Here is a 12,584-nt window from a genome sequence, read left to right on the forward strand (position 1 = left end):
TTCTGCAGAAATTTCACAGAAAACTGGAATTTCTGTAGAAAATTTGAGCTTTCCTCTCACATTTGAACGGAATTGTTCTGCAGTTCAGGCATCTGTTCTGCAACGTATGTCGCAAATTTCGTAGTATTCTGCTTTGAGGGTCACAGAGAATGTTGTAGGCTTGAAACCATGCGTCATATGGACCAAAATGGTTATAAGTAATATTGGGAGATGAAACAAAAAAAGAGGAATCTGGAAGGTCCAGATAGCTGGATATCGTACTGGTATAATTTGGGGAAGAAACCCAGATGTTTTTTTTAGTCTCCAACAAGGTGGTGGCTCGGTGATGGTTTGGGCAGCCTTGTGCTACAATGGACAAGTGTCTTTCACCTTTACCAGTGGTCGCCAAATATCACAGTATCATACTAGGATATTGGAGGATAATCTCCTACCATTTGCTGAGCTTATAAACAACCCTCAGAGGGAATTTCAGCTAGGTAATGCTTCAATTGGCACAGCAAGCAGCACAAAATCCTGGTTAAATTCACATAATACAAAAGTTCTCAATTGGGCAGCATGTAGCCCAGATATCAACCCTATAGAGGATCTTTGGAACATCATGTGTTGCAAAGTTTACAGCAATGGTAGACAATACATTTCTTTACAGGAACTTAAGAGCTCTAGTGAGAAAGCATGGTACGAAATTGAGCCCTAAACCATACAAGCTTTAGTTCCTTTGATGCAAACTCATATTTATGAACTAATAAAGAATGGATGAATAAGCAGGTTTTAAAACTGTTTTATTTAAATTTTATTTTGCTTTTGCCTAAACTTTTGAGACAATGGTAATTTTTTGTTTCCATATAATAACTTACAAAATGCACAAGTCAACTTTTTATTGCTACAAATATTATATAGTATGCATAGCACATTAGACTGAAGAAGTCTTAGGAAAACTGATTAAATGTTTTTTTGAAACCTGTGAGAATTTCCTTGTTGTCTAAATTTTTGTGTTGCACTGTACAAGAGAAGTTATTGAAATATAAAAAACAAAAAAGTGGATTTATGTTTTAAGCTATAATGCAGACCTCTTGAGAACATTGAGATAGGAGCTATCTCCTTTTTGTAGCAATCCCTTCAATTATTATCTGCTGGCTGTTGGATATAGGTTAAGTACAACGAGAGAAAGTTGATTAAAGCATTTGTCCATAGAAATGAATTGAATGTTGAAAGTTAGAAAATTTGATCTTATTTAAAGGAGAAAATACATTATCAAAACCTAACTTTTTCAAAATGTTACCAACTTTATTACTGACTTTTGAGCAAAAAGACAAAACAATAGTACAAGCGAACTTAGAAACAGACATTACCAGAGTAATAGGGTTTAATTAACCTATTATAAATAGAATCAATAATCTTAATGAGCAATCATAATTCGAGAACACAGCTTGAAGGTAAAAATGCTCAGCATTTAAAGAAGTGTATTAGAATAAACTTTCAAAGCAGCAAACATGAATGCTTTAAATGAGGTTTTTGGTTTGCAGGATCAGAAGAGCATATGTGACGAAGTAGTGCAGCAGCAAAAGGTTTATGAAATATCAAAGTCATAATAAAGTTCTTGAAATTGAGTCCAAAATTAAGAAAGAATATCAGTTTCCATTTTAATAGCAAACTGAATGCAAGAATCAATCAAATTTAGACTAGCGAGTAAATGTTCAGTATGAACATGTATTTTTAGTCAAGTGCAATCATTAACACAACAGCTATAAGAAAATTAGTTATGATTTTGAATGGTTAAGCCTCAAAATGGTAAATATTAATGTCACTTAAAACAAGACTCAAATTATTACCCAGTGTTATAACCTCAGATATGCGAAAGAACACATCATTAAATACAAAAGTATTCTGCTAAAAACAAGTATAAATAAGAGAAATAAGTGCTTCAATGTCCAAACCATAAAAATTATGCTCCTGAAGTCTCACTTGGTTAATGGGCCAACATTCTAATGCCCTATTAACAAGCATGTAAGTAAAAAATGGGTTAGCAAAAAAATAGCAATTGCTAAGCTAAAAGGTTTAAAGTAAAATAACTTCTGAACAAAATCAATGGAATTTCCAACAGAGAAAGAATTGCTGCTCAAAAGAGGTAAAAAGTTACATACTAAATGCTGAGCAAAAGTTGGCAATAATATATTGGAGAGGTAGGTCAGGTTTAAGGACTTTTGGTAGAGCATAAAATCTGGCAAAACTTTGAACTGAAGGAATCCAAGACTATTTTAAAGACTAGCTGATAAAAGAAGACAATACAATATTTTAACTGTTTGCTTCTCTAGTGCTAGGGTCTTTGTGAATCATCATATAAAAACCAACCTCAATTAAAATGCATTTTTGATCCTTTTCCATTATAAGCTTAATAATTTTGAAAACACAAGAATTTGTTTTGTCTGCTATTTGCAACACACTACCCAAGCAGCACAAAGGAGTTCAAAGCTCGTTCTATAACACGTTCCGAGCACACCAACCAACACGCTCAAATTACGTTCTCCAAGAACGGTCTAAAAAGCGTCTATGTGTCTCGTCGATCGATGTCGTATAGCACGTCGAAATCTGGTGTTGTACCACCGCTTTTGCACCAATTTTGAACGTGGAATATTACGATATATTAAAGTGGTAGGATGACGTTTCATTTCAGTGTTAACAAAACAATACTGAATATTCTGCTTTCACAAAGAAAAAAATTTGAAAAAATGAAGGGTGTACCCCATAAGGGCGTTTTCCACTTACAAATTCAGTTTTCGCCAGATCTCTGCTGAATTTCGTACTGAAATCTTTCGATGATCGAAAATTCCTCACAGAAAGGCTCCCCCCCCCCCCTCCCTCTACGAACACCACAATGAGGATTTTTCTTTACAAAAAAATCCAGTTTATGTCGGACGTTTGACAAATTTGGCACACTCAATTTTGTCAAGTCATTTGATGATCAAGAAGTCTCGTAGGGGAGTGTTCGCCCCATTTCTATGGTGTGCAGATGCCCACATACAGGACTTTTCCTTTTACAAATTGAGTTTACCAAATCTGACTCGTAGATACTTTGATGCTCAAGAACTACCTTAGGGTTTTTGCCCCTGCCGATGGGGAACAATATATAGAGGATTTTTCCTTGTACACATTCAGTTTACGTCGGATCTTTGCCAAATTTGGTTCATAGGTCTTTTGATGCTCAATAATTCACATAGAGGGTTTTCCTTCTCACAAAAATCTAGTCTACACTGGACCTTTGACAGATTTTGCACATAGCTTTCTTTGATGCTGAAAAATCCACATAGGGGAGTTTTCGCCTCACTATGGAGGTGGAAATTTCCCCAAAGAAGATTTGCCCTTATGCAAAATTCAGTTTATGTTGGATCGTTTGAGAGGTCCTTTGATGTTCAGGAATTCACATAGGGGAATTTTCTTCCCACCCTGAGGGAGGAAAAACCCCATAGAGCGTTTTCCTTTTTACAAATCGAGTTTATGATATTTGCCAAATTTGGCACATAGTTCCTTTGATACGCAAAAATTTACAAAGGGGGAGCGGGAGTTTGACCTCCCGTCATAAAGGGGTTTTCCTCGGACAATTCTAGTTTACGACAGATCTTTTCCAAATTTAGTACAGAAGAGTTCTGATGTTCGAGAACTCAAGTAGAGGAGTTTTTGCTCTTCTAGTAAAATGCAAAAATATCTTATACAAAAATCTAGGAAAAAAAGCTTAGCCATATTTGGAAAATATAAATTAACGTTTTGCAAAATTTGGCATATTGAGAGGGGTCAAGGTCCTTCGACTCCTCCCGTAAATACTACCTTGAATTACAATGTTCAGATTTTGAGCACTTTTTCCTAAACGTAGTTTTTTTTCTAACCTTTTGTTTACAATATCTGTTAAACGTGTACAGTTTTTGTAAATTAGGGTTTTATATTTTCTGTTCTGCAGACTTAAATAATAACACAAAATTTACAAAAATATCGAATAATTTACAGATTTTGATGAAATGAACTCCCTAGAGCAGTTAATAGCAGTACGCCTTGCAGTCACACCACAATTTCAAAGTTCGACTCTTGGGCTTATTCAAGGTGTATTACAACATAACTTCAGAAGTAATTTCCCATGAATACATGAACAGGTTTTGAACAAAAACCGGAGTAATTTAAAAAACCTTAGCTACCCTGGATTTTCTTTTATCAAGTCCACATGCAATTTTAATTCCTGAAACTTAAGAAGTTGTTCAGAACGACAGATGCCAATTTTCGTATACTTGGTATTATTTATTTTAGATCTAATATGTAGTTTGTTTCTGAAATAAATGTTTCAATATGCCGCAAATTTTGAAAAAAAAAAAAATCGACTTTATCGACATAGTCTATTTTTTTCAAGTGGTTGTGTTAACAAACTCACGAGTTTTTTTTCCGTGCTGGGCCTGGTTTGACGAATCCTGTACATTAATAAATTAAAACAGTTTAATAAATAAAATACATATTTTAAGGGGAGTTAGTACCCCCTATACCGTCAATGTTAATTTGCACATGTTCATGTAGCTTTGTCTGAAAATCTATTAAAGATACAATTATGATTTTTTTCTGTACCTAAAGTAGACTTTTTTCTTTATACTAAAGAAAAATTTTACAGAAAGAAAGCTTTTTAAAAAAATTCAAATTAGATGTATGGAATTGGTGGCAAAAATTTCAAAGCCTAACTTAATTCAGGTTCTGAGAAAAAGAAGCATTTAGTTTCAAAAATACCACTTCTCGATATAACCATTTAAAGAAGAAAATTATACCTTATCAAAGTATGTTTACACTTTTTAAAAGTTTATTTTAACTTACTTCTCATATGAGCACGATCAAGAAGTTTGTATCATTAAAAAGGTACTGAAATGGAGAATCAAAATATATAGAAATAAAAAAAAATCGAATTTTTGAAAGTATTTAGGGTACTGACTCCCCTTAAAGTTCTTACAATTTTCAAATGATGCTCTGTAATGGCTAAGATGTGTCTACTACATATATGGAGAAATAAATTTAAAAATAAAATACAGCAACAGTAGTAAAACTATCACAAATGTAAAAATTTGCTAGGGATTTTTTTTTTTTTTCTTGAAGTGCCTGCTTCTTTTTAGTTGGTCTATGATGAATAATTTTTGGATGACAAAAAAAATTTACTTTAGTTGAATCATTTTATGATTCTACTTGAAAAGGGTCTCAAATTTTCCGTGGACTTCCCTAGTAAAGCCATTTTACGGCATTAACTTTTTGATTGATTAAAGAATTTTATGGTTAAAACCCAGAATTTCCTCTACTCTCCCTTTTCTCTCTCTCTCTAAAATGCAAGATGTTTCTTAGCCCTCAGAAAAACTCATGTAAATTATATTCTTATATTCTTTAGTTAATTGCAAAAAGAATCACGTAAGTCACACAAAGAATTAATGAAGTAACGCATACAAGTTAATAAAAAATTTAATTCCAAAATACCCTTCATTTTACATGATAAACTCTTACACATATTTTGATTTTAGGAACAACCAATAAGGAATTAAAAAGAAAGGCGTTGATCGTTTTGTCCCATTAATGACCTTGGCTGCCTGAAATGAAAATACAAATAAAAAGACAAAAATTGCACCTTATAATAAGATTAAGTGCGTAAAAAATTTGAAGTACAGTCAGAAATCATCACCTGACGTAAACATTCTTATTTTTTGAATGATACAAATTAAACTAAATAAGTTGGAAAAAAATGTAACCCGAAGTGTTCAAATCCAATAGTACAATACAACCATTGATCATACCTTGGGAGCCCAGTGGTTCATCATTTTTTAGAAATAGTCATAGAGAGGCAATACATTTTTTTAACATAAGAGACAATTTGACTTAGGATTTTCTTTAATGAAAAAATTACATAATGATGTATGTAAAAAAAAACATAAAATATGATTCTAGTTTTAATCACAGAAAAACCATGCTGCTTTTAAAGGAATTTCAAAATCCAACTCGAGTACCCATGTTTGTGACTTTTGTGCTATATATCGAGCAAGACTCTTAATTTCTCCAAGCGGGAAAAAAAATCACTAAGAAAGTTCTATGCGTTTTCTATGATAGTACTTTTTTTTCCTCCATTTCATACTACAAAAAACATATTTTCATTATTTTAAAAATAAATTGATACTCTTTATTTCTGCATTTATGCATCATTTTTGCGTGTTTATTTGTTGTTTGATATGGAACCTGAATTGGTTAGTATTTTTAGTCTAATTGGGTTATAATTTTAAGTGTCATAACTTGATTCTACTTCTACATAGGAAAACCAGTTTGTACACATATAAAACATGGCCTGCTGCTTTCAGGAGAAGATGCTAGTTGCATTACTGAAATTATATATTTTGTGCACATCTCAGAGTTAATAATAAAGAAAGGTAAGAATCAATGTACCACACATATATTCAGAGATATTACTAGAATTATTTTCAAGATATGAAAATATTCATTGATATTTTTTCAAAATCGCATTTATTAAGACTTATACCAAAGGATGAAATGGAAGTTGTCAGACAAAGAAGAGATGTGCACTAATTTGTTTTTTTCATTGTAAAAAAAAAGCTTGTTTTATTTGTTACTGCTTTAATTTGTTTGTGTTCTGTTTGGTATTGGGTCACTTACATGTTAAATCAACTAGGCACTCAACCAGATCATTTCAGACTAACATGACACTTTCAGAAACTTTGCTCTTTTATATCATTAAGATGCATATGGTTTTAAAAAAAAATTCTTTTATAATTCATCTTACATAATTAAAAACTGAGCGTATGTACCTATCTATCTATGCATTAATCTATCTATCTCTGTCCGAGTTACTTCTCCCGAACGCCAGTAAACTGAACATCTAACCAGGTATCGATGTATTCGTAATTTTCCCGTATTTATGTTTGGCTATTCAAAATACATTCCAGATAATAATTAGCGGAGATATCAACTGAAAACTACTAATTATAATACTTAGATTTTGACACAAAATCCCTATTTTTCGAGGGCTTTCCTCCAGTCAAATTATCAGTGCTTCATCAACTTTCTGTAACAATGCTTTTATTGAAATTTGTAACATGTAGAAAATCATTGAGAAAAAAGATCTGTTGCATTTTTTTTCTCAAACATGAACAAATAAAATTCTGAGTTTTGCTTTGAGGGTTTTCCGGTGATCGAGATACTTAAAATGTTCCCTTTTTGGTTATTTTCCCGGAATCTGCCGCAAAATGTTACTGATATTTTTAGTTTTTTTTGTTCAAGAGTGATTGCTGACAATGGTCACTTGACATAACTTTTATTTTCAAGGTAGACCGTGCAAAGCCAGGCGACGCATCTAATGAGTAATTGATGTTTGTTAATATGACTTCCTGCAGTGCTTTGAAATGATATCTCAAAGCTATGGGAGCATCAGGATTGTGTAATGGCTGACAATTACATGCACTTTAACTTGATCAGTTACTTAAACACTCTTCGAAAAAAAAATTTTCACATAACTCAATATTTAGGAAAAGAAATTCTTTTTTTTTTTTTTTTTTTGAGATAATGTCTTTTAGAGATTTTGAAAAAAAAAAAAAAACTTTCAGAGTGGAAACATTAAGGGATAGCAGCAGGGGTGATGGTGGACTCAAGTACTTTTTTTCTATAGACAGTGAAATCTATGGAAGTTGCCCCCTTTACATTTGAAATCATTTGAAAAGTACCATTTTAAATTTTTTTTAAAAATTCTTTTTAAGTTTTAGATTGCGTCAGCCCAAAATTTTCGGAAATTTGGGATCACAAACACCCCTGATTAGTACTAATTTTTTGAGATGAAAGACACTATTTCAAGTATTTTTGATATTTCATGAGAAACATAGGGTAAAGACCCCAGTAATTGGCACTTTAAGAGTTTGTCCTTAAACTTACCTCTGTTTTCAGTACTTAGAAAAAAATACTCTCTTGCAAATATTTTTGTATCAAAAAGTGCACATCTGTGCATCTATTTGGTTCACTAAAATCAAAAATATTTGAATCGATACTTTTATAAAAATATGCATATAAAAAGTTACCAAAATCACCAGTAATTGGCACCTGATACACCAGTGTATGACACCTTGTGATCCAGTAATTGGCACATGTTAATAGAACTGGAAAATCATTTTATTTTTCACTTTTAGATTACAAACAAATTTTATCATCATAAGAAACATGAGTAATGTTAATGTAAAGTAGGTAATCTTTACTAATAATAAAGCAAAGTCTCTCTGTCGGGATCTCTGTCTGTCAGGATCTCTGTCTCGCGCATAGCGCCTAGACCAATTGGCCGATTTTCATGAAAATTGGCACAAAGTTAGTTTGTAGCATGGGGGTGTGCACCTCGAAGCGATTTTTCAAAAATTCGATGAGGTTCCTTTTCCATTCCAATTTTAAGCCCATTTTTCAAATAAATTTGATAATATGGGGAAGAATGTGTTTTCTTTATCTTTACTAATAATAAACCTGGAAGTTTCTCTGTCTGGATCTCTCTCTGTCCGGATTTCTGTCTGTCTGTCAGTATCTCTATGACGAACATAGCGCCTAGACCGTTTGGGCGATTTTCATGAAATTTGGCACAGAATTAGTTTATAGCATGGGAATGTGCACCTCGAAGCAGTTTTTCGAAAATTCAATTTTGTTCTTCTATTCCAATTTTAAGCCCATTTTTCATATCAATTTGATAATATGGGGAAGAATTTGTTTTTTTTTTATCTTTATCTTTACTAATAATAAAGCTTAAAGTCTCTCCATCTGGATCTCTGTCTGTCTGTCTGGATCTCTGTGACGCGCATAGCGCCTAGACCGCTCCTTCGATTTTCATGAAATTTGGCACAAAATTAGTTTGTAGCATGGAATTGTGCACCTCAAAGCGATTTTTCGAAAATTCGATATAGTTCTTTTTCTATTCCAATTTTAAGAACAAAATTATCATAAGATGGACGAGTAAGTTACGAAATTATCATAACGTGGAACCGTAACATGGGCACAAGCCAATTGGAGAGAAAATTCGCCACACAGGCGAAACAAAAGACCTTTTAATTTTTCTATTACAGGCAAAGCCGTGCGGGAACCACTTGTTTTATATAAATTAATGCTAAATCACTCTTCTTCATGTTGGAAAAGTATTTTAGAGAAATAAAATATAAATTTGGAATGTTCCATGGAAAAGATATTGAAATTAATGCTGTTTCATCCTTCAGTTTACAGTTTTGATTTTACGAATGCTACCAAGTTAGGTTTGCAACAAGTATAGTTAAAAACTCATATAGCATACTTTTTTGCATAAGTTTTCCTCTTTTTTATTTATCAAATGCAACAAGTCGGTTTTCTTTCTCTTGAAAAACCACCCGCTGCAGGCGGCATTGATATACCGTAGGTGGCGAACGGGGGTTAGCGAGAGAATCGAGCAGAGGACGGAGCCCCCAGTGTAAAATTAATTACTGACTAACTTTCATTTGGATTTTTTTCTGGTGAAAGTCACTCCAATCGACAAAAAGCCGCAATTTCAAAAATTGATGATTTTGATGCTTTTTTTGACAATTACTGTACAAAAGCTACCGATTTCAATTTCCGCTGTATCATATTCGTAATCTACGCAAAAACCTGAAGTTAATGACACCTCACTCAGCTTTATCGCGGAAATGACGCTATTTCCCCAGTACTTGGCACACATGCCAATTACTGGGGACTAGCAAAATTGAAGCACCAGTAAATAGCACCCATCATTATTTTAAAATTTCAAATAGGGACGAAAATATACTTCTACACCATTAAAGTAACACCTTTCAACTAAACAAAACTTTTGACAACGAAAATTTAAAATATATTTTAAGTCAGATTTTAATGGATTTATGTGCATGCTTCCCTTAAGCCAGAGAAGAAGCTTTTGCAACAAAAATGGCTGATTTGACACAAGCCACAATTGTTTCTCTTTCCTACGTACTGCTGCCATTTAGTAACATGAATTGAAGTTATAATCTTTAAAATTAATGTACATTCAATTGGTATATAGCCTTCAATTTTAAAAAAATTAGATACGTGTCTTTTTTTAAGACTATATTGTTGGAAGTGCCAATCACTGGTGCCGTGCCAATTACTGGAGCTGTTACTATTTTCAAAAGGTTTTCAATTTACATATCGAATTAAAGATTACGTAATTGTGTTTCAAAAGGAGCTATTTTACAAGACTGAAGTTCTCATAGAAATGCAATTAAATATTTGAAAGCACTGTCGACCAGCAAATGCTTTTTAACGAATTTCAAAATCATAAGTTATGAATGATTTTTTTTTCCCAAAATTATTTACAAATTTAAGAAGTGGAAGAAAAGATTTTTAAAAGTTTCATGAAAATATGAAAAGGTCAGGTTGAGGATTTTTTTGCCCCTTGATTCGACATAAATTCGATCCTATTTAAAAATGGCACAAAACATACTCTACTCATAATTTAATACAATTTAATTCCACTTATAGTATGCCGATTGATGCAAGAGCAAGGCTGGTGTTTCGTCAAAAAGACATTAAAAATTAAAAAGCCGAATCTAAAACTCGAAATAAAGAATTTAAAAAAAAAAATCTATGTTCAAACAATTCGTTACAGGGAGAATATTTTTCTTAATACAAAAAACACTGGGAGATAATTTTAACTCCTTAAGACAACACTTCTATTTAATATTATTTTTCTTTCCCCATCCGTTTTCAATTCAATTAGTTGATTTTTGCCAGTCTTTTTTATTTGTTAAATCTGTGCAGGAATATTAAACGCAGAAAACTTTCAAGCACCAGGTGATGGTAATCAACAGTTGGTAGCAGCTCGCCATTTTGTTTTGCTGCAATAGAATAAACAAGCAATACGCATTTTATTTTTATAAACCGAAAACATAACCTAGCATTTATTTCAACTTGCTTCTGAAAAAAAATAAATGAATAAAAACAAAAAAGTATAGTCAGACATAATATCTTTAACAACAGGAAATATTGCTTTAGAATAGAACAAATTGAATGCGTTATACAACGAATCTTGTTTTTATAATCTTGACCATTTTCAACGCCATAATTTTTTTAGGTACTATTTTGATTGAGACCTTTTCTGCTGATAAAATTGATTCTTTATCATGAATATTTTAAATTGAAAAATTCTTTAAATAATTTAGACTCATTTTCTGTCTCAACATTCAAGAATACTAATTTTCTGATTTCTGTACAGTATGTACCACATTTTACAGCAGCAATACATTTTTCATAAAAATTTTGGAGGTTTATTTTTGCAATAATAGAATCATTATGTGAGCCGTCTACTTTCTTAAAAGTATAAAAACTTTAAAATAAAGCATTTTAAATACATCAAAAACTGAGATTCAGCAAGAACAAAATATATATGTATACTCTATTGCAACTTAAAATTCATAGTCGAAAACAAGAATAACTAAAACAACCACTTTAAGGAAAATAAATGTAGCAATCAATTCGAATTCAGATCAGAAATGAAAATTGTACAAAGAAACGTTAGCGAAAAATATATCCGTGAACTAGCCATTGATATTAAATTATACAAATGGAACAATTAAGTTTTGCAGAATGTTCGAAGCTAAGAAAAAAACCCCAATTAACTCAAAATTTAAATGAAATTCGATTTATAAACAAAATTAACATGTGAAAGATTTAAAAGTAATTATAATTAAATTAATCACTTACTTTTGATAAAAGAATAATCCTTTGCTCGGATTGTTTTTCAGCAGTTGCTCCGAAAGTGGTTGAAGTTGGCAAGCAAAGAAAGTTTCTGTAACTATTCCACGGTAAACAGATATAGAGGGCGTTCGGATGCGGTGACAGCTGAACGTCAAATATTACGTTATTTTAGCACGGGAATAACACCGTGTTATTAGAACGTTTTTTGAACGTCTAATATGACGTCCCCTCAGAACTAGACTGGCACCGTGATAATATGCCTGTTACGTCTAATTTTAAGTGCAAGTAACACTTAACCCCGTCATTCGACCAATAACACGATTTCTGTACCAGATTTGAACAATCTATTGCTACTGGGGTAGCAATTGAATCAGCACACTCACTTTTAATAAGTAAAAGTATATTACTTTTACACAATAAAACTTTAGTGAATTGCTTTAACAAGTGAAGAAAAGTAACTTCTTTTCTCAGCGTTATACTACAAAGAAAACACTTAATAATTCAGCAGACTGTTGATTAACTCAGACTAGATTATAAGGGTTGTGGATTATCCAGGGTGCCACTTCCCCCCCCCCCCCCCAAAAAAAAAGGAAAGCAGCATTCTAGCAGAATACAAGAAAGAAGGACTGTGTAGTGGTGAATCTAGATAGATAAAATTTCTCACTTTTTCTTATTACTCTTTCAAATTATTTAACGTCCTACTACAAAATACAAATGCCTAACTTTTCAAGAAATTTTCATCAAAATTTGCATAAATTGGATTATTTGGGATATTTGCTAATCCAACCAAGGCATTTACCAAGCATCATGATTATATGGGAGCCTACTGTATTACACTTTTATTGCCAAATAAT

The 12,584-nt window shown here is 32.2% G+C and overlaps 1 protein-coding gene across 1 annotated transcript in view; it reads right to left on the bottom strand.

The window, feature by feature from the left end:
• LOC129218867 (uncharacterized) overlaps window positions 1-12,584 on the bottom strand; it is a 191,709-nt gene that overhangs the window by 90,834 nt on the left and 88,291 nt on the right. The gene's annotated exons all lie outside the window — the stretch shown is intronic.

This window comes from Uloborus diversus, chromosome 3 (assembly GCF_026930045.1).
Source record: "Uloborus diversus isolate 005 chromosome 3, Udiv.v.3.1, whole genome shotgun sequence".
Classification (NCBI taxonomy): Eukaryota; Metazoa; Arthropoda; class Arachnida; order Araneae; family Uloboridae; genus Uloborus; species Uloborus diversus.